This window comes from Ochotona princeps, chromosome 8 (assembly GCF_030435755.1).
Source record: "Ochotona princeps isolate mOchPri1 chromosome 8, mOchPri1.hap1, whole genome shotgun sequence".
In the NCBI taxonomy this organism is placed as follows: Eukaryota; Metazoa; Chordata; class Mammalia; order Lagomorpha; family Ochotonidae; genus Ochotona; species Ochotona princeps.
Genome location: NC_080839.1, coordinates 55,678,517 through 55,699,185, shown reverse-complemented (window position 1 = coordinate 55,699,185; position 20,669 = coordinate 55,678,517). Strand labels below are relative to the sequence as shown.

Genomic DNA, 20,669 nt, shown 5'->3' with positions numbered 1-20,669 from the left:
ACATGAGATAACTGTATCCTCATGTCTACTTCAGTTCAATTCAACCCAGATGACCATCAATGGATGTTTGGATAAAGAAAATATGGTATGTATGTACTGTGGACTACTACTACGCCATAAAAAAGAATAGAATTTTTCAACTAAAGGGATCCAATTGGAAACCATTATGTTTATTGAAAAAAGCCAGTCCCTAACAAATATCATGTTTTCCTTGTTCTGTGATAATTAATACATGTAAAAAATATAATATGGGCCAGTGTGCTCGCATAAAAACTAAGCCTTCAAAGCACCAGCATTCCTGATGAGCACCGGTTTGTGTCCCAGCTGCTCCACTTCTGATCCAGTTCCCTGCTTATGGCCTGGGAAAACAGCAGAAGATGGCTCAATTCCTTGGGCTCTGCACCCATGTGGGGAACCTGGAAGAAGTTCCAAGCTCCTGGCTTCAGACCAGCCCAGCTCCACCTTTGATGCCATTTGAGGAGTAAACCAGTGGATAGAAAATATCTCTCTCAGTCTCTTCATCTCTTTATAAGTCTGCCTTTCCTATAAAAATAAATAAATCTTTCAAAATATCACCTATAGGAGTAAGTCTGATTACTCTTTGTACTCCTGTGAGATAGTAGTTATTTTTCCCTACTTTCTGTTGGTATCTTTACCTACTAGAGTGTTAAGACTGTGATTACAAAATAAAATGAAAATATGCCATTATAAAAAAAAATTAAGAAAAAAAATATATAAGGAAGGAAGAGGGTGTAGGAACAATGCAGGCAGGAGGGAGGGTGGGATGAGAAGCCATGCTGTGCTCCTAAATCTACATCATGAAATGCAAGAAATTACATACATTTTTTAAAGACTCCAATTCAATTTGAAAATGAGTTACAAATATCTACATTTTCATAGAGCAGTACTGATGAAAAGATGCAAACTCACTACAATGAAAGACTTCAAAATCAAATTTCTGTATACAAGATAAAGCGGGTAGAAATATGCAGTGCTGAAACATTGAAACTATAGATTGGGAGACTTAGTGAGATGATTATTTTCATGTCCCCAAATATCCCTAAATATTTTCCTCTCCAAGCATGAATTTTTGCATGTGGTACCCTCAAAAATAGTTGGTGGTGGTATGCAATAGATATTCAGTTGTTTTCATGACTATTAGTTGCTATAAAAGGAGTGTTGACATACATAAACAAAAATTTGTTCCGCAAGATTCCTAGGCTTCTGAGTTATGGTAAGAGTACAATTAAGGGGGATTTTTGAAGTGTTCTGAATTTTTAGGAAGAAAGTCATTGCGTGAGCATTTCTGGTTTTGCCTTAAACATGGGTCCCCAGGGAAAAGCCATCTTAGTCCTGCTTCAGCTATTCACTCTAATTAAATATCTCACTGCTCAAGTCCACAGAGGAACAATGCTCCTGACTCAGCTGACGTTTCCTCCGATAACAAGCTACTTGGAAAACATTTGTTGAGACTTCCGATGTTAAGTCTACAGCCTGATGACCTGCAGAAGAATCTAAATTTGTGGCACTTTAGGGAGTCCAGGCAAAAGAATAGTGAGTCATATTTGTCTTCTGTCCATGTGAAAGTCCCATTGGTGAACCCTATACTTCAGATCCCCTTATGTGCAGGAAAAGATGTGAGATGAAACACTGTGACAGGGAAACAGGGTTAAAGTAGACTAACCCCACCAAAGACACAAAAGCCACATCTGGTCCTTCACAGATACTGTCCCAGCACACTAAAGACACAAAAACTTATTTTCTAAATAAGCATTATAGGAACTGCCTTCACCTACTTCAATTGTCTCTGGGGATATTTAGAGCCTAAAACATCTTACAGAAGGCCCATCCCAATTATAATTATCTTTTCTACGAGTCATAATGAAAGGTCTTTATGTTTAAGGGTTTGATAAAAAGGGATTTGCCTTGTACGTGTGACAATGAGTGTAGCCATTGGAAGTCCTGACCTATTATGTGCATACAGCAGCTTGTGCCGTAGGTACTGATTGCTATTCACTTCCATATAGCTATCATAATCTTTCCTTCTAACTTCCACAGCCTGTAGCTGACAACACAACTCAACAAAGATGAAGCAGAAGACACTAAAATGTCCCCATGAGATGGAAGCACTTGCCAATGTTTTCTTTCCCTCCTTATCACCACAAGCAACATGTTACTAAGTTACTGGTCCATCTCAGCCAACAGATGTTTAATTTCCAAATGTCCATCAGCTCATTTCAACTATAGTTGGTGATGACACTGTTGATCTTGCTGGGTGAAAACTGAAAACACAATATACACTCTGAGGGGCTCATGAATAGTGCGGTTGCCAATAACAAGGTCATGCAGTAACTTGATCATTTCTCCCTGGCCTATGTCAGAGGAGATGTTCACATTGAGCGTGTCTTTGGCATGACTTCCATAGTGGTATGAAATCTGAGAAGGCATCCAGAGCCAGGAAGGGCAAACACACCATGTGGCAAGATGACTGCATCAAGTTGAATGCTTCTGACCCCACTGGGGAATCCTGTAAGATCCTATAGAAAACATCTGGGAGTCAGGAATTACAGCAGCTCTGTATAATGTGTTGACTCACACAGGGTGTGGACCAGGGGGACTATTTTGCCTAAGGGAACAAAGCACAGGGCTAAAGCTGTTTTATCATCCAAATCTTTGTGACAACAGTAATTAAACACTCTGTAGATGCTGGCCAAGGATGCTGATGAACATCAGGTACAAATTCGGGCTAAAAGAAACCTCACACACCAAGACTGAAGGACAAATTAACTTTATTCATGGTGGTTGGATGAGTTCACTGGAGGCAGACCCTATGTGGACTTACAGTGAATATGTAGGTGGGGTTCTATTCATAAGTGAGGCATCAACAATGTCAGGATCTGAAGTCATCTTTCTGGAATATGGTGAGTCCAATCTTCTTTTATGCTCTTTCCTATCAGTCTTCAGTGGAACAAGGAATATATTCTACAGCTTGTGTTTTGGAACACAACGTGTTGACCCAACAACTGCTGCTTGTATCCAAGGGTGCAGAGCTTGGAATTGGCCAACATACAGCAGAAGCTTCACAATCAGAGCCTAAACATATGACTAAAATTCATCCCTCATCCTAAGTGATAGTGGGAGGAACCTGGAGCACCGTTGTTTGGTTCATTCATTCAAAAATATTCATTGGTAGACAGATAAATACTAGGCACTGTGGAATTAAAGTTTTGAATTCTCTTGTTAATAAAACGAAAGAAGGAAAGAAGGTAGCAAGGATGGAAAGAAGGGGAGCTGGAGAGAAACAGATGGGAAGGAGCATGGGGGGAGGGCACGGGAGGGAAAGAAGGCAGGAGAATAATTTTTGTGGTTTTCACATTTGATAGGGAGGAAACAGTGGAGACAATGAATAAGGAAGTAGGCACCAGAAAGTAACACCAGGAGCAGGCTTATGTGGCAGGTTAGCATTTCAGCTTGCATGGGCATAATATGTACAAGCTGAGAAGCCTACAACCCATCTTTGGGTTTTTACAGTTGTAGAACAGCAATAATGATGTCCGTTTTCAGATGCTTTGAATTCCAAGTGTGAAAAATGATCCCTGTTCTGAATGCAAAGCTATTCTCATTCTAGCATGCAAATTCTCCTCCTTGTCACACTTCAAATGCTGTATGCCTTGGAAGGATGACGCCTGGGCTCCAACCAGGAGACTCAAAGTTCTAATCAGTCCCTGCCACCAGATGTGTAACCTAAGGCAAGTCACTTAATGATCTAGAACCCATTCTCCTAATCTAGAAAATGAGTTGGACCAGGTGATCTTTAAGCTCAACACTTATCTGCTCTCCCATATAACTAAAAGATATATCTCTTCAGTCAGTCTTACCAATATAAATCTCACTCACGATTAGAAAAATGTCCTTGTTATGGTTTATAACTTGAACTAATTTCTGTCACTTTAATGCGATGATCTTAGTTTTGTCCCATTGGTTAGATTATAGCTTGCCACTCCTCACTTCTTGCATGTGTATCTAATGCAAGATGTTTTAAGATCTTCTTCAATGCTTTTCTCATCATGTGCAGAAATTCTATCTTATGAGCTTTTTTCTTTACTTCAAAGTATTGTCTCTGCAGCTGTTCAAGTTGTGCAGTCCCAGCATATTCATATTATGTAAGTGGTTAACATTTGTTGAATGCTTACTATAGTCCAGGCACAAAAGGTCTCATGAGATCATCATAGTAATTCTGAGGGATAGACTATTTGCGTCTTTATCATGCAAGAGAAAAAACAGGTGCACTGAGAAGCTTAGAGATTCCCTGCTTAAACGACTAGTGAAAGCCAACTTGGTTTTGTCTAACTCTTCAGTCCAAACAGGACTTTATCCCCCACTGGTTTAACTCAACAACAACAACAAAAAAGAAGCAATGAAGGAGGGGGAGAAGGTATGAAAGGAAGGCTGGAAGAAGGGAAAAAAAAATCCATAGGAAAAAAAAAACACATTTTTTTTCAGACTAAATGGAAAATGGATAATACTACAATTTACCTGCTTTATTGAAAAGTAGAATTCCAATAAAAAAAAACACTTCTTAATTTTTAACCATTACAATGTTATATTTGGGTCTGCTTAAGCAACAGCAGAATGGAAGCAGCTTTCCAATCTTTTATTCTAAAATCAGACTGTAAGCCCTATGGCAAGGTGAGCTGCATGTGGTCCAAGGTCAAGGACCATCTAAGGCTAACCCAAAGCCTCAAGCCTTAATAGACATAAAAACAAATTTGCAAAGTCCACAACAATAAATAGTGACCCTGAGCATCCGAATAACTTATTCTATTTTCAGGTAAGGTCAGGTCAGGAAGCTCAAATTAGGACAACTAAGAGTCAATAATATTCTTGGCTAGAAAGCCAGTCATTCATCAACAGATTGCATGCCTATGACGTTCTCTGGCTTACCTAAATTCATGACCATTTTTGGGAAAGGTATGATGCCTCACTAAAGCTGCGGCTTTTCTGAGAAAGGCCTGATGCCCACACCAGGAGCTACAGGCAGTTACTGATCTCTGGAGGTGACACTTGTTTCGTAGGGACAGGCCCGTCACACAGAACAGCTGCTATCATATCCGTGGACAATCTGTAGCCTTCTAGGGCATGGACTGAATGCTTCACCGAGGCCATTTCCAAGTCATTGTGACTTCAGGTGTTGTTTCAGGCTAATATCCGAAGTACAAAAATAACTTTATGTAACCACACCGAAGTAGAAAATAACCGTCTTGTACTTGTAAATTCTTTTTGTAGTGATGGTTTCCAGCCCATCCCCCCTCTTTTAACCTATGGACTCAATCTCAACATTCTTATTTCCCACAAACCATTCATGCAGTGACAAAGGAATAGAGCTGCTTTCCATTTTTTAAAGATCTGTTTGCCAGAAATAAGAGGGAAATATTTTCGTTAGCTATGAGGTGTTGTTCTTGTTTTCCCTTGAAATAACCTCTATTGAGCAGGCTAGTCGTCTGATTGCAGTGCCAGCATCCTATATGGTCACTGATTTAAGTCCCAGCTGTTCCACTTTGGTTCCAGCTCCCTGCTAATGGTCTGGGAAAGCAGTAGAGGATGGCCCAAAGCTTGGGATCCTGCACCCATATGGGAAACCCACGTGGAAGGCTGTTGTGGCCACTTGGGATCCCTCTCTGTCTCTGCTTTCGTTTTTCCTCCTTTCTAAAAAAAATAAATCTCTTTAAAAAACACCTCTCTTTAAGCCATTTTAGCCATTTTAAGTATACAGTGCAACAACATTTATGTCCAATAGATCTCTGTAATGACTACTCCACTTTATCTAAGAGTTTGACTGATTTATATATTTCATGTCAATGGAAATGGACTATTTCTTTTCTTTTTTGTTGTTGTTGAATTGATCTATTTTACTTACTATGTCTCTAAGCCTCAGCCATTTTATAACGATTTTTTTCAAGACAGAATAATATTCCACTAATGTGTATGCTTTTATTTTTCCATTCATTGGTTGATGGACACTGAGTTGCTCCAACCTCTCAATTATGAATAACAAGATCCTATTTTCAACTGTCTTGGCTACACACCCAGAAGGGGGACTTCTAGATTATGAAGTAATTCTATTTTTCATGTTTTCGAGAAATCTCCAGACTGTTCTCCATATTGCTGTGCCTTTTATATTCCCACCATTCATGCACTATTTTATAATGAGCTGAATAATAACTAAGCAAATGATACTAGGTAATTTCATTAAATATTCTATCGAATCAATCATCAAACACTATTATCTTTCTGGCACTGATTTATTCTTTGTCCATTGGTGTAAACCACTCTTGTTAGATGCAAAAACGAATCAGTATACAGATGTGCTTTAGTGCAGCAATTCAACACCTTCAGTGCAATACAGTCAACGTAAACAGTTACTTCTGTTCGCCAAAACACATGTATAAGAACATTCGTAGCATCTCTACCGACAACAGGACAAAGCTGGAAACTACCAAAGCCCATCCATGGCACAACAAATGAATAATTAGTGGTATATTTACATGGTAAAATAATGAGCACAGAGGGAAAAAGTGAACTTCTGCTGTACAGCTTGTTGAGTAAATGGAGCCAGTTAAGAAAGAACCCAGGGGATGTGATACCATTGGTAGGAAGTTTGAAAACAGGATTAGCTCTGGAGACAGAGGCCTGTATGACGTCTGTCAGTGGGGCATGGACTAGAACTGTGTTTTAGTGAGATGCAAAATGGGTTGTTCGGGAGATTGTGACGACATCGCCTCTTGGTTTGCACAATAGTTACACGACACACGCATTGATGAAATTCATTAAGTTGTGCAGTTCACTGACATCGGTACATTTCCCTCTGTATTTGTTGTAACTGAAAATCAATCAAAGAAAAAAGATTGCTCTTCACAAGAGCACACATTTCCCTGGATCAAACACTTCTTTTTTGTTTTAGTTTTTAAAGAGAAATAAATTCTCCCACATCAACTAACAAGTGAGTTTGGGGGATGCTAGGGAGAAAATAATACCCGAACATTGTATTGAAGTAAACTTCAAAACAGAGCAGAGAGATGGAGGGGAGAAAGGAAGCAAGTTTAACCCAAGGCACGCGCTGGCAGTAAATTAGAAGAGTAAGCTGATTTGGAGGGTTATTCAGAGTCATGTAATTCACTGTGGTATCCTAAGCATTTGGATGTGTTCATTTTTAAAGCTAAAATTCATCACTCAGTTGTCATTTCCAACAATTACAGAAGGTCCCCACGAGCTGGGCTGAGCTTTGTTTATATGCAGTTGTTGCCTTGCATTGTTAGGCATAAAGTTACATTTGTTTCTGTTCATGCCTCTTGCCACAAAGCAATCCAGTGATGTAAACAGGGGGTGGAAAATCAAGCCATCACTGAAAAAGATTAGCGTTCTGCATAGCTCAGCTCTAAATAGAGTCCCATCAACTCTTCAATATTACAGGAGGCTCTGCCTCATGAAGTCATCCTAATTTATAGCCAGGACTCTCAGTAATAACACGGCCATGTCTAGATTTTGCGATATAAAAGTAACCCATATAATAAATTCTATTTTAATTAGCCTGTGTTTTCCATTGTAAGAGGCCTTGGCTAATAGCATCTATCCTGGCATAGTTAATTAGGTGGCACTAGATCCCTCCAGGATTAGAAATTACATGCAATTAAAGACAGACCCACCTTTTGTGTACTGAGCTGCACAAAGCAGTTATTTCCTACCAACACCCAGTCCAACCACATCATCTATCACCGGAACAATCAGAGCCTCCCACCCAGGATCCCTGATCCTATCTTTGCCTTTACTCCCTTCTCTACGCAATAATGAGGATGGTGTCTTTAAATCCTAAACTACATCATAATCCTTCTTTTCTGAGCCCTATGGCATCTTTCAGTCTCACTCTAAATGAAATCAAGTCTTTATGACAAGGCCTTACCTTCCTGGGCTTCGTTAGCTTCTGTCCATGCCAGCGAGCTGGCCCCGGGGTGAGCCCAACACCCTCATAGATTGCATTGCTTGCTCTCTTACTGCATTCTCACCGCAAGTGTCACTTTTTTTCATAACTTCCTTGCTCTCTGCAAACACTCTTCCAGTTTCTAATTTCTTCACCTTGTCTTACTTTTCTTCATACCATTCAATTAAAACTTTGTTTTTAAAATACGCATGGATTGGTTTACTGTCCCTTTCTCACATCTGGAATATGAGCTCCCCCTAGTGGAGAGTAAGGATTTTGTTTTGTTAAATGGCACATTTGCAGAGCCTAATATAGTGCCTGGTATATGGTGGGTCTTCAATAAACACTTACTGATTAATTAATGAATGACTGAACATGTGATTAAATGATTAAATTAATAATACAATATATGTGCATTTTTAGTTTGGAAATTAGAAAATCATTTCTTTTATGATTATTCATTTATTTACTGAAAAGACAGAGATCTTCCATCTGCTGGTTTACCTTATTGCACTATAATGGCTGCAGTGGCACAGCTGTACCAGGCTGAAGCCAGGAGCCTATGACTCCATCTGCATACCCACGTGGGCAGAAGTAGTACAAAACTTGGGCCATCTTTTCTTCTTCTTCCGGTCCTAGAGGCTTTGGCAGCCGCGGGTTATGGTGTAGACATGGCCAACTCCAAGAACCATATCACACACAACCAGTCCCGAAAGTGGCACAGAAATGACTTCAAGAAGCCCTGATCACAAAGATATGAATCTCTTAAAGGGGAGGACCCCAAGTTCCTGAGAAACACGCACTTTGCCAAGCAGCACAACAAGAAGAGCCTGAAAAAGATGCAGGCCAACAACCCTAAGGTCATGAGTGCACAGGCCGAGGCCATCAAGGCCATGGTCACAACCAAGGAAGTAAGGCCCACCATCCCCAAGGGAGTCAGCCGCAAGCTCCATCAACTCACCTACATTGCCCACTCCAAGCTTGGGAAGCATACTCGTGCCCGCATGGCCAACGGTGTCAGGCTGACCCAGGCAAAGGCCAAGACTGAGCCTCAGAACAAGGGAAAGGTCAAGGTGAAGCCAAGTCCCAGACCAAGCCAAAGCCCCAGCCCAAGCCAAAGCCCCAGCCCAGGCTGCACCTGCAGCACCTGCTCCAGCTCAGCCTTCTCCCAAAGATTCCCAGCCCCCACAAAGGCTCAGTAGTGACAGCCTCTGCCGGCTACTGCAGGGACAAAAGGACTGATGTGACCCCTGGGCTGCTGTCCTCCTGTGTCGTTTGTACAAATAAACCTGAGACGGGAGAAAAAAACCACTTGGGCCATCTTTTGTTACTTTCTAAGTGCATTGCCTGGCAGCTGGATTAGAAACGAAGAATCTGAGACTCAAACTGATGCTCATATGAGATGCCAGCCGTGCAGGCAAGGGCTTATCCCACTGTGCCACAATACTGGCCTCTAGAAAATCATTTCTAAGCTACTTATTGCCTGAGTTATTATGACACCATTATTCTTTTACTAAAGGCATATTCAAATAGATTCATATTCTTATTTTAAGGTATTGACAAATTCAAACAAACTTCAACTTCTGTTCTGGTGACATGACAAATAGGACATACAGTCATAAGCTGCTCATTAGGTCATACTTTTTCTGTCTCTCACTCCAATGTTTTTTGGTGAAGTCTCTCACTCTAATTTTTTTTTTGTTTCTCACTCCAGCACCAAATATAGCTTTTCCAAGGCAAAATTACAGCCAAATTATTGAAAGTGAAAGAAAAGGAGAGAATCTTAAAAATGGTAGAAGTATCAAGTTACATAGAAAGGAAAACCAGTTAGACTAACAGCAGTTTTCTCAGCAGAAGCCTTCTAGACCAGAAGGGAGTGGTAGGATGATATTTTCAAAAAATTTCCAACCAAGAATATTATATCCAGTGAAGCAAAAACATAGGAGTAAAGGAGAGAAAAAAATATTCCTCATTTAACAAGAACTGAGAGAATTAATTATTGACAAATTGCATTACACAAAATTCTGAAGGAAATCCTACATTAGAAATAAACATCTTGAAAACACATTAACAAATTTGCAACAGAGCAAGTACAATTAGTAACCAGTCAGTTAACAGGTGTTAGCACTAATTTATCAATACTATCCTTGAAAGTGAGTGGATTAATTTCCAGAGCTGGAAGGTTTAGGTTGGCTGCATGGACAAAATCCAAGACACATTTATCTGTGGCTAAAGAAAGTCACTTCACAAATAGATACACATAGCCTGAAAGTGGAGGACCAAGAAGAGACAACATCTGGCAAATGGAAACCAAAACCAGGCAGGAGGGAACTCATTTATCAGACAAAATAGACTTTAAATAAAAAGTTACCAGAAGAGACAAAGGAATTGCATACTGATAAAAAGATCAATTTAACCAGAAGAGGTATCATACTTTATATACACTCAACACAAGCCCACCCAGATAAGTTCAGCAAATGCCATTACAACTAATGAGAGAAATAGACTCCCATACAATAGTAAGAGGGTGCTTCCACATCCTATTGCCATCACGACCAGATCACTCAGACAGAAAATCAATACGGCTACACCAGAGATGGACCACATCATGAGCAAATGGATTTTACAGATGTTCAAATGGACATTTCACCCATCAGCTACAGTATACACATTGGTCTCATCAGCATGTGAAACATTTTAGGATAGATCATATATTAGAACAAAAATGAAGCCCAAGTAAATTTAAAAATATTGATATCATACCACATATCCTCTCAGATCACAAAGAAATACTACCAGGAATCAACAATAGAAGCAACAGCACATTTACAAATACATGGAAATTAAACAACATGTTAGTGAACAAACTGGGATGGACATGATTGCAATGTCCCCCAGCATGGGTGGACTGGGTATGGGGTGTGCCAGACTGTACTAGATTCCAGCACCTTCTAGTACTTGCAAGAGCGATGGTGATGCAAGACAGTGTGGACTAGGTCTCAGCACCCACTGAACCACACAAGAGCTGGGTCTGGAGGGTGGGCCAGGCAGGGCAAGGCTGTAGTACCCAATGGTAAGAGCTCAAACAGGTGTGAGCTGGTTGGGCAAGGCCGCTGTTCCTTCCAGGACAAGGGATGGGCCAAATGAGGCTGGGCAGGGACTCACTCATATGCATGAGATCTGCCACAGGGAGATAACCTGATAGAGGATCTTGGAGAACTTCTCTGTTAGGATTCAGTCCCTGCAGGTGAGTGCAAGAATCAAGACTGAAAATAGCCCAGGCCACGACAGGTTACAATACTTGCTGGCATACATGTGGGTCAGGTCTTGTGGGACTGGGGCAGACCAGGTTGGGCCAGTTCATAGCACCCACTGGCAGATATGAGAACCAGGATGGGGTACAGGACAAGCCAGCTTGGGCTGTAACACCAGCCAGTTCACAGTACGGTTGGGACTGGGGGCAGCCCAGGCTGGGCTAAGCTGTAGCATCCATTATTAGCATGAGTGGGACTGGGGGCAGACTGGGCCAGGCCATGCTATAGTACCCACCAGCAAATGCTAAGTGGGACAGGCCTTGCCACACTGGGCCACAGTACCTACCAGGGAACATGAAACCAGAGGGTGGGGCAATCCCACTAGTGGGGAAGAGAGGACTCCATGCACTCACACTCTGACTCATGCACTCACACTCAGACCACTGCTCCTGCTGGTAAGTCAGAGAACTGGGACTGGGGGCAAACCAGGCTAGGCAGGGTTACAACCCCCATTGACCTGCATGTAAGCTGATTAAGGGGAAGGGCCAGGCTAGGCTAAGCAACTATATCTACTGGCACATGCTTGAGCCAGAGTAAGTACAGGTTGGTTGGGCTTTGCCACAGCATCAACTGGCAAGTGCTGAGAATGGGGACAAGTCCTGACAAGCTAGAGTGCAGAACAACCTACAAAGTATGAGATCTGGGACTGGGAATGGGTCTACTAGTGTAACTGTGGGCACCTCTCTGATGGGTCTGCATCTCCCACCAGTAAGCATGAGAATCAGGGCTGGGGCGAGACTGGCTAGACAGGCGGTAGCATCTGCCAGCCAACAGTAATGGGCTGGGCCCAGCGTGGCAATCTAGCAGCTAAAGTCCTTGCCTTGCATGTACTGAGATCTCATATGGGAGCAAGTTCTAGTCCTGATATTTCACTTCCCATTCTGCTCCCTGCTTGTGGCCTGGGAAAGCAGTAGAGGATGGCCTTGGGACCCTGCACCCCCATGGAAGACCCAGAAGAAGCTCCTGGCTTCAGATCAGCTTAATTCCAGTTCTTGTGGCCACTTGGTGAGTGAACCAGTGGATGGAAGATCTTTCTCTCTGTCTTTCCTTCTCTTTGTAAATCTGCTTTTCCAATAAAAATAAATAAATCTTAAAAAACGTGTAGGTTGAACTAGATTGCAACAGCCATCAATGTGCACAAAAGCTGAATGGGATACGGAACAGATTGAACCAGTATGCTGCATGCTCCACTCAGTGTTTGTATACACAGCAACCAGGGCTGGGGCAGGCCTGGTGGGAGCTACTGGGGGTCACTCCAGCTGGGCTCAAGTTTCCACTGGTGTACATGAGGGCTGAGTGTATGGTGTGCAGGGTTGGGCTGAGCCACAGCATCCATTCATTTGTGTAAGAGATGGGGCTGAAGATAGAACTGACGCAGCAACTGCAACACCAGTGTGTGTGTAGGCCGATGTGGGTGACAGACGGAGTAGGACCCTGTACTGGCTAGCACACACAGGAGTCAGGTCTGGGGTCACCTCAGATAAGGTGTCTTTGGGGACCCTTATCCAACTGAACCACTGGACTTAGAACTCCAACCATGGGGAGAACTGCAGGATCTGTGGTCTGAGTGTGAGTGCATGAGTCAGAAACAGGCTACCTCAGTTGCTTAATATGGTGCAGCAGACAGCATGCCCAGATGCACATGGGGGATATGGTAGCCCATTGGAGCCTGCAGAGAACATCTGGTACCATAGCAGAGGATGGAGGGCAGAACAAATTGGACAATTTTCCCAGCCAAGCACTGACAGCAAGTATCTGGGTGAATGGAGACTCTAACGTGGACTATGTCAGCTAATAGACCTTGGCAGATTTCTTTTTCCTTGGAGCAACAAAACCAACGTTAAGACTGGAACAGAACCCTTGGAGTACTCTCCACATTGGACTCTGGGATGACATCTGGTGGCTGTCCTCCATCCCTGGGTACTGATGCAGTTAGTATGCTGCTGCTGGGTGCAGCTTCTTCCAATTCTGTTTCCCCCAGATACAAAAAAAAAAAAAAAAATCAAAATTGGAAAGAATGGTGTCACCGTCTTTTCCCTTCCTCGACCCTTCCTACCCTAAACAAAGGTCCAACTCAACTAAGCAAACATCATTAAAAATAAAATTTAAAAATTAAAAAGAAAAAAAGCAGTAACAACCTCTACTGGCAAAGGTACAAAATTCAAAAAAAAAAGTAAGACTCATACACCGTTGGTTGAATATAAATTGATACAGCTTTCACGTAAATATTAGGAAGTTTATCAAATAATTAAATTACCAGTGGAGCAATTGCACCTTCATGTTTATAACAGCATCATTTACAATAGCCTAGACAAACCGCCTAAGTGACTATCAGTGGGTAAATGGATAAAGAATAAAATGGAATACTATTTGACAATAAAAAGAAGGAAATCCTGCCATTGGCAAAAGCATGTTAAGTAAAATCAGACACACAGAAAAAAAGTACTATGATCTTACTTAAATGTCAAAGAAGAGAGTACAATGGTATTTTCCAGGCGCTAGGCATGGGAAAAACAGAAAGATATTGATCAAAGAACATCAACTTTGATGATCAGATGAGTAAGTTCTGGGGTTTAGAGTACTGTGGAGGGTCAGCATCGTGGGGCAGAGGGTTATACCCACATCCAGTATCAGAGGGCCAGTCTGACTCCTGGCAACTCTGTTTCTGAGCTAGCTTCCTGCAAGAGCATCCCAGCAGGCAGCAGGTGATGGGCTGAGGGTTCCAGTTACCACTTGGGAGATTAAGATGACATTCCAGCTCCTAATGCTGTTCTGGTCCTTCCTTGGCCATTGCAAGCACATCATAGGTAAGCCAGCAGATGGAATATCTCTCTCCCTGACACTCTGTTTTTCAAGCTGATAAAAATAATTTTTTGAAATACTTTGCTAATAAATACAAACCTGAAATATTCACATCATGTACATAAATATGCACAAAATCCTAATTTTGGTAACCATTTGATTAATTTTATTATGATAATCATTACACAATGAATGCCTGAATCAAACCCTCACACTGTATGCCTTACACAATATAATTTTTATTCATCAATTATGCCTTAATGGAGCTATGGTTAGAAAGGAAATTTTATGGTTTCAAAATCTAAATTAAAATTCTGATTAACCTTCCATAAGGAGTTGTGATGTATGTGGCTCTTTTTCCATATGCCATTGCCAAAATAACATTTCTCCGATAATCAGGCTCTGCCTGACTGTTATAGTTCAACTGATGTATGTATTCCCTCTCTCATTGTACAAATATCTACTGAATGTCTGCTGTGCCAAGTTCTGTGCTAGATGCTGGATGGAGACTGCTAAGTGTCCTTGCCATTGGTGGAGCACGGAATATGGAAAGCACTGACTCACAAGCCATCACTGTTTGAACCAGGCGGCAGGTGCTAGGCACAGGCGTGGGGGGGTCACTCCTCTTGCAGCTTCCTGAAGGAAGTCACACTGAATGGAAGCTGCAACTCTGAGTGAGACTGAGCCTGCCTCCCCAAGAGGTAGGCACACACACTCCATACGGAAGAAATAGAATCTATGGGGAAGAGAACCCAGCTCCCTGTGTCAAGCAAAAGCCAGCCAGTGTGGCTGAGACAAGCCAAGTGCAGAGCAGCATGCTGTGAGATGGAGTTCCTGAGAGCAGCGTGTCCAGGAGGGAATACAGATTTAATCCAAGATCGTGGAAAGCCATTGAAAGCTTTCGAGCCGAGCACTTATGGGTATAGAACGATGCTATGTTCTTGAGTAAGGTCTCTGGATACATTGGAGGAGAAAGGTTAGAAGAAGGTTAGCAAAAAGAAAAATAAAGACTATAATTTTAAAAATAAAGAAGTTATTACAGTGAGCCCAGGGAAACAACATTGCATAGACCTTAGAGTCTATTTTAGATCTCCATTCTGTTTTATTGATTTGGGTTTTAATTCCCACATCAGCTTTACACAGGTTGGTAACACTTTGGCTTGTGGTACAGCAAATTTTCTTTACCTCCCAAGTCAAAATTTCCCAAGTATTTCTGCATGTTTTTTCTCCCGTTTAATCTTAGTCAAGTCCCAGTGGGATTCTGATTGGGATTATATGAACTTGACAAATTCATTTAGGAAGAATTAGCATCTCTTTCATCTTAAGCCTTCTCATCACCCCAAAACAAAGTATGTCACTGTATTAATTCCCATCCTTTCTATTCTTTAGTGAAATTATTGCTGCATTAGCTTTCTGTGTACTGTTTCGGTACATTTGAAGCTTATTACTTGATAATTTTTCTTATTGTTGCTGTTGTATTTGGGACCTTTCTTTTACTATTTCCTAATATAACTGAGGTCATAGTTACTCATATTTTCAATGGAATTGAGATAAGGCATTGAGGAGAGTTGAGACAACCATATAACTTTTCCATGAGTCCCTGAATCTCACACCTTAACTCTACCTTTTGAGTTAAAAATCAAGAATTTACAGTTTTTATTATCTGGTTGATTCATGACTGTGTCTGTTAAAATAAAGGAGCCCTGCTTCTGTTGACCTATCTTGGCAGTCTGCAGTGGTAAATTTGTCCAGAAAAAAAAATCGTTTAATGCTTCAAAATGTCGCCCCACTACATTATTTATAGATGGATAGATAAATGAACACTTCTTTATATTAAAGCAGAAATATTAGAAAGTACTTCTTACATTTGTTACCCTGAGCACTACACACTCTCCCGGAGTGATGCCAGACAAACTCTTAGAATTCACTGCAATGTAAGCCCCCTCACCTCCCTCACCCCACAAATGTGACCTGGAATCCTCTAGGATAAATACAAATCATTTTATTTTGTTCTCAGTACTTTGTATTTTCCAAATATATGCCCATGATCCATTTTTGAATTTTACAATCTGAACTAAAAAATCACAAACACAAACGGATTTCAACCAAAGCACAGAAAAAGGGGAGAAGTGCTCAGAAGTGCTTCAAAGGAAGGCATGCATCTGAAAACTGAAATCTGATCATAAGGTCCCGCTAATTCCCAATGCAGTGAGGGACAGACGTAAGGGAAAGAAAGGATGAAAGGGAGAGAAACACAAACAAAGCTCTCAGTGTGGCTCCATGCAGAACTCTTGGAGGATTCTTTGTTGTTCCTGTTCTTCAAAATGTGAACTATTTTTTTCCAAACGGGAAACACAGCCCTCGACAGGCCAGGAGGAGGGACTATGTCGAGTGAGTTGATCGCAGGCTCAAATAACCAGAGTGCAGAAGAGACCTGTCAGTGTCACATCAAAGCCGTGAAGGTAAGAGCTGCAAGATCACAGATGGAGGAAGGAATGTCAAGGGCTGCAGACAGACACGCAGCCTGAACTTCAAAGAGGGAAACGGTACGTGGGATGAAAATGATAGACACATGAGCATGATATTCATTCTGGAAAAAAAATATCGTTTGGATTATGAAAGAATAGTCTTAATCCTTTAAGAGTACTAGCATTTCAGCTTCTAAATCCCTGAAAGAAATAACTCAGGATATCTCTCTTCCCTTTAAGTTGGCATCAGGTGGTATCTGCCTGTGAGTCTTTAAGGAATGATGCCACTACGCTTCAGTGAGCATGTCACAAAGCAATAAGGAAGAGGCTGGGATCCTAAGCCTTCCAGCTCGCAGAAACACACAGGCAGCAGCCAACGCTTCTTCCCCATGCTAGCATTATAATGATGAAGAAGGCATTGTCTTGTCTTTCCAAAACTTTCCAGAGGATGGAAAGATGGTCACTGCTGTTGTAGCTATGATGATACTCAGGGACTTGCGTATCTGAAATAAAACAAACATCTTGACTTTCAAGGCTGTTGGACAAAGGCTTGCAAGAACTTTCTTTGAAGAGGTTGTCCTGAAGGGTAAAGTGGTGTCCTCCTCCAGATGCAAGCCAGTGCCCAACAGCCTTCCTCCTGGGGCAGACTAGGTCCTCCTGAGTGTCAGATTGGGTTGAGCATCCTCTGAGTCCACCTCTTCTGAAGATCACAGTTTCTTATGGTCAGACAGGACCAGGGGAACCCACTGAGGCAACAGGAGGAACTCAGACATATTTTAGTGCAAAAATAAGATCAGAATTTTAACAACCAGAAGACAGAAAACAGCAAATAGAACTTGAATTCCTTCTCCTCAAATGTATACCAAGCAAATTCGTAAGATAAGAGAAGGACTAGATATTGGACAGAAGAATATGAGGAAAAACTGGGCAACAGGCCCTCAAAATTCTCATGCTTAAAAAATAACTGTGTGTGAATACAAATAATAGCACCATCACACTACATTTGCATCCAAGCCATCTCAACCTAAGAGCACTTCAAAGTAATGGGACCATATCATAAAAATGTTTGCTCTCATGTTTCATTGGGAAATACTAATATAATGACCAAGATTATGGACATGAGGCCAGAAGACTCAGAGTCAGCTGTGTCACCCTGGTGAAAGGTTTTTTTCAGCCTGTAGAACAGGAAGAACTATGTCGTAAGATTTTTTTTAAAAGATTTATTTATTTAATGTTATATTGGGACTCTTAATTGACTGGGATGATATTCTACCAGCTCTAACTTTGGACCAGAAATGGTCTCCCCAAGAATCTGTTCAACCCATCTGGACAATAAGTAGCTGGACTCTATGTTTGGTATATGTTTGCAAGGAAAGAATCTTGATTGAATTTGAACTGTAATACTGCACCAAGGTGGAGGAATCCACCAGGGGGGAGGGGCGTGGGGAGGGGTGGGGGGATTCCCAGAGCCTATGAAAATGTCACATAATGCATAATAATTAATAAAAAAGTAAAAAAAAAGATTTATTTATTACAGTCAGATATACAGAGAGGAGGAGAGACAGAGAGCAAGATCTTCCATCCGATGATTCACTCCCGAAGTGAGCCGCAACGGCAGGTGCTGCGCCGATCTGAAGCCAGGAACCAGGAACCTCTTCCGGGTCTCCCACGCGGGTGCAGGGTCCCAAAGCACTGGGCCGTACTTGACTGCTTTCCCAGGCCACAAGCAGGGAGCTGGATGGGAAGTGGAGCTGCCAGGACTAGAACCGGCGCCCATATGGGATCCCGGGGCGTTCAAGGCGAGGACTTTAGCCACTAGGTCACGCCGCCGGGCCCCTATGTCATAAGTTTTGAGGTAAGGTCTCTGTAAGATGACATATCCATATAAAGCCCTGAGCAGACTGCTCAGTAAGCAAGAGTCATTATTGTGTCTTCAATAGAAATTACAATCCTAAAATTTCATCTAGTGGTTTAATATTCTTCATCAGCTTTGAACTATTAAAAGTCCTTATAGATGGTTTAGTTGTTCTTGTTTTATTTAAATAGCCCTCCCTCTACTTGCATACATGGACTGTTAAGGGACTCTGTTCTATTGTATTCAGGGCTGCTTAATATCTTCAGAATATCCTTTCTATATTTTGGGAAACCTTTACATTGTAAGACTCTCATCCCCAAGTGGAAGGTTATGTGTAAATGTTTCAGCCAGATGTGATACAGGCAGTAGGTACATGGATTGTACCCATCAGATGCAGTCATGCCAAATTTCAGTTCATAAAGAAACAGCTGGGGGCATTGGTTCTTCAATAAATAGCAAGCAAGAAGGTAGTGGTGTTTGGTTTTGAAACAAAAAATAGCATAAGCTCAGGTGTAGAGGCCTAGCTGTCACCATTTTGAGCTGCACACAGATGGGGACCACGCTATAGGGTAGCATAGACCTCATAGCAGTTTCTTCTGGAGCACCGGAGGTAGAACCTGTTCCTGGCTCTCTCTGGCTTTCTTAGTGGTTTTTCCCAATAGATCTAGCAAATCCATGACATGCTCAGATTGAGCAGACTGGAATCTTGCATATAATATTGACTCATCGACAATTTCATTGATCCAGTGAGTCACACATTGTCCTTGCCTTCTGAGCATTAGCCATGTATCATCACGGAATATGCTAATGAGGACCTACTGATTGACTTGTCAATATAGTGGGTATAGGACTTAAGACCTGTTTGTACTCTCTGAGTAGTGAGTTTTCATTTGTTCTTGCCTCATCCTTGAATGGGCCACACATTTCTACCATATGGGTGATTTTTACCAAGCAAGGATGGAAAACCTTGTTTCTGCCAAGGACCATTGGGATACTTTAATGTTATTTACAGGCCATACAAAATTATGAGCTTAAAAATTAGCCTGCTGTAGTTTCATTGAATTTCAAGTCCTGTTGTGGTTGTCTGTCAGGGCCTGGCCAAATGATTTTGCAGATCTTACATGACCCCTCAGGCCTGAAAATCCCCACCCTTGTGACATGGAGAAAGTAAGATACCATGAGACTACACATCTCCCTTTTCTGAAGCAATACATGGACTTGAAGACATCTTTTGCCTATTTCTTTTCAGAATTATTTTCTTATAAAAGAGTGATTACATCTAAAAGGAAACAAATGAAAACACATGCTTACCTACATTTACAAATTCCTACATGATAATTAAAGAATAGTTTTAAAAGAAAGAAAAACCAATAAATTAGCCATGTTGTCTACATACATAGGCTGAAAAACTAGTTTACTATTTTGACTGAATTATCTGAACTCACTGTCATATCATCTCAATTCAGTGTTGCTACAAAGCATTATATTTGAAAGGACTTCAAGCTGATGGAACTTTAGAGTCTGTGTATCACTTAAAAGTAATCTAATGACTCAATAGTTCTTCCCACATTCACAAACGCAAAACCTAAAAGAGAAGTTCTCATCGAGCCTGGTGTGGTGGCTCAGCAGCTAAATCCTCGTCTTGCAAGTGCCAGGATCCTATATAGGTGCCAGTTTGTGTCCTGGCTGCTCTACTTCCCATCCAACTTCCTGATTGTGGCCTGGGAAAGCAGTAGAGGATGGCCCAAAGCCTTGGGACCCTGCACCCGTGTGAAAGACCATGAAGAGGTTCCTGATTCCTGGCTTTGGATAAGCTCGGCTCAGCTCTGGCTGTTGAGGCTACTTGGGGAATGAACCAGCAGATGGAAAATCTTCCTCTTGTCTCTCCTTCTTTCTGTAAATCTGCCTTTCCAATAAAAATAAATAATTCTTTTTCTTTTTTTTATTTTTTTTTAAAGATTTTATTTTTATTACAAAGTCAGATATACAGAGAGGAGGAGAGACAGAGAGGAAGATCTTCCATCCGATGATTCACTCCCCAAGTGAGCCGCAACGGGCCGGTGCGCGCCGATCCGAAGCCAGGAACCAGGAACCTCTTCCAGGTCTTCCACGCGAGTGCAGGGTCCCAATGTATTGGGCCGTCCTCGACTGCTTTCCCAGGCCAAAAGCAGGGAGCTGAATGGGAAGTGGAGCTGCCAGGATTAGAACCGGCGCCCATATGGGATCCCGGGGCGTTCAAGGCAAGGACTTTAGCC

General features: G+C 41.7%; 1 pseudogene; it reads left to right on the top strand.

Annotated features, from left to right (window-relative positions):
• Positions 1–8,600: 8,600 nt before the first annotated feature.
• Positions 8,601–10,666, top strand: LOC101529771 (large ribosomal subunit protein eL29-like; annotated as a pseudogene).
• The last annotated feature ends 10,003 nt before the right edge of the window (positions 10,667–20,669 follow it).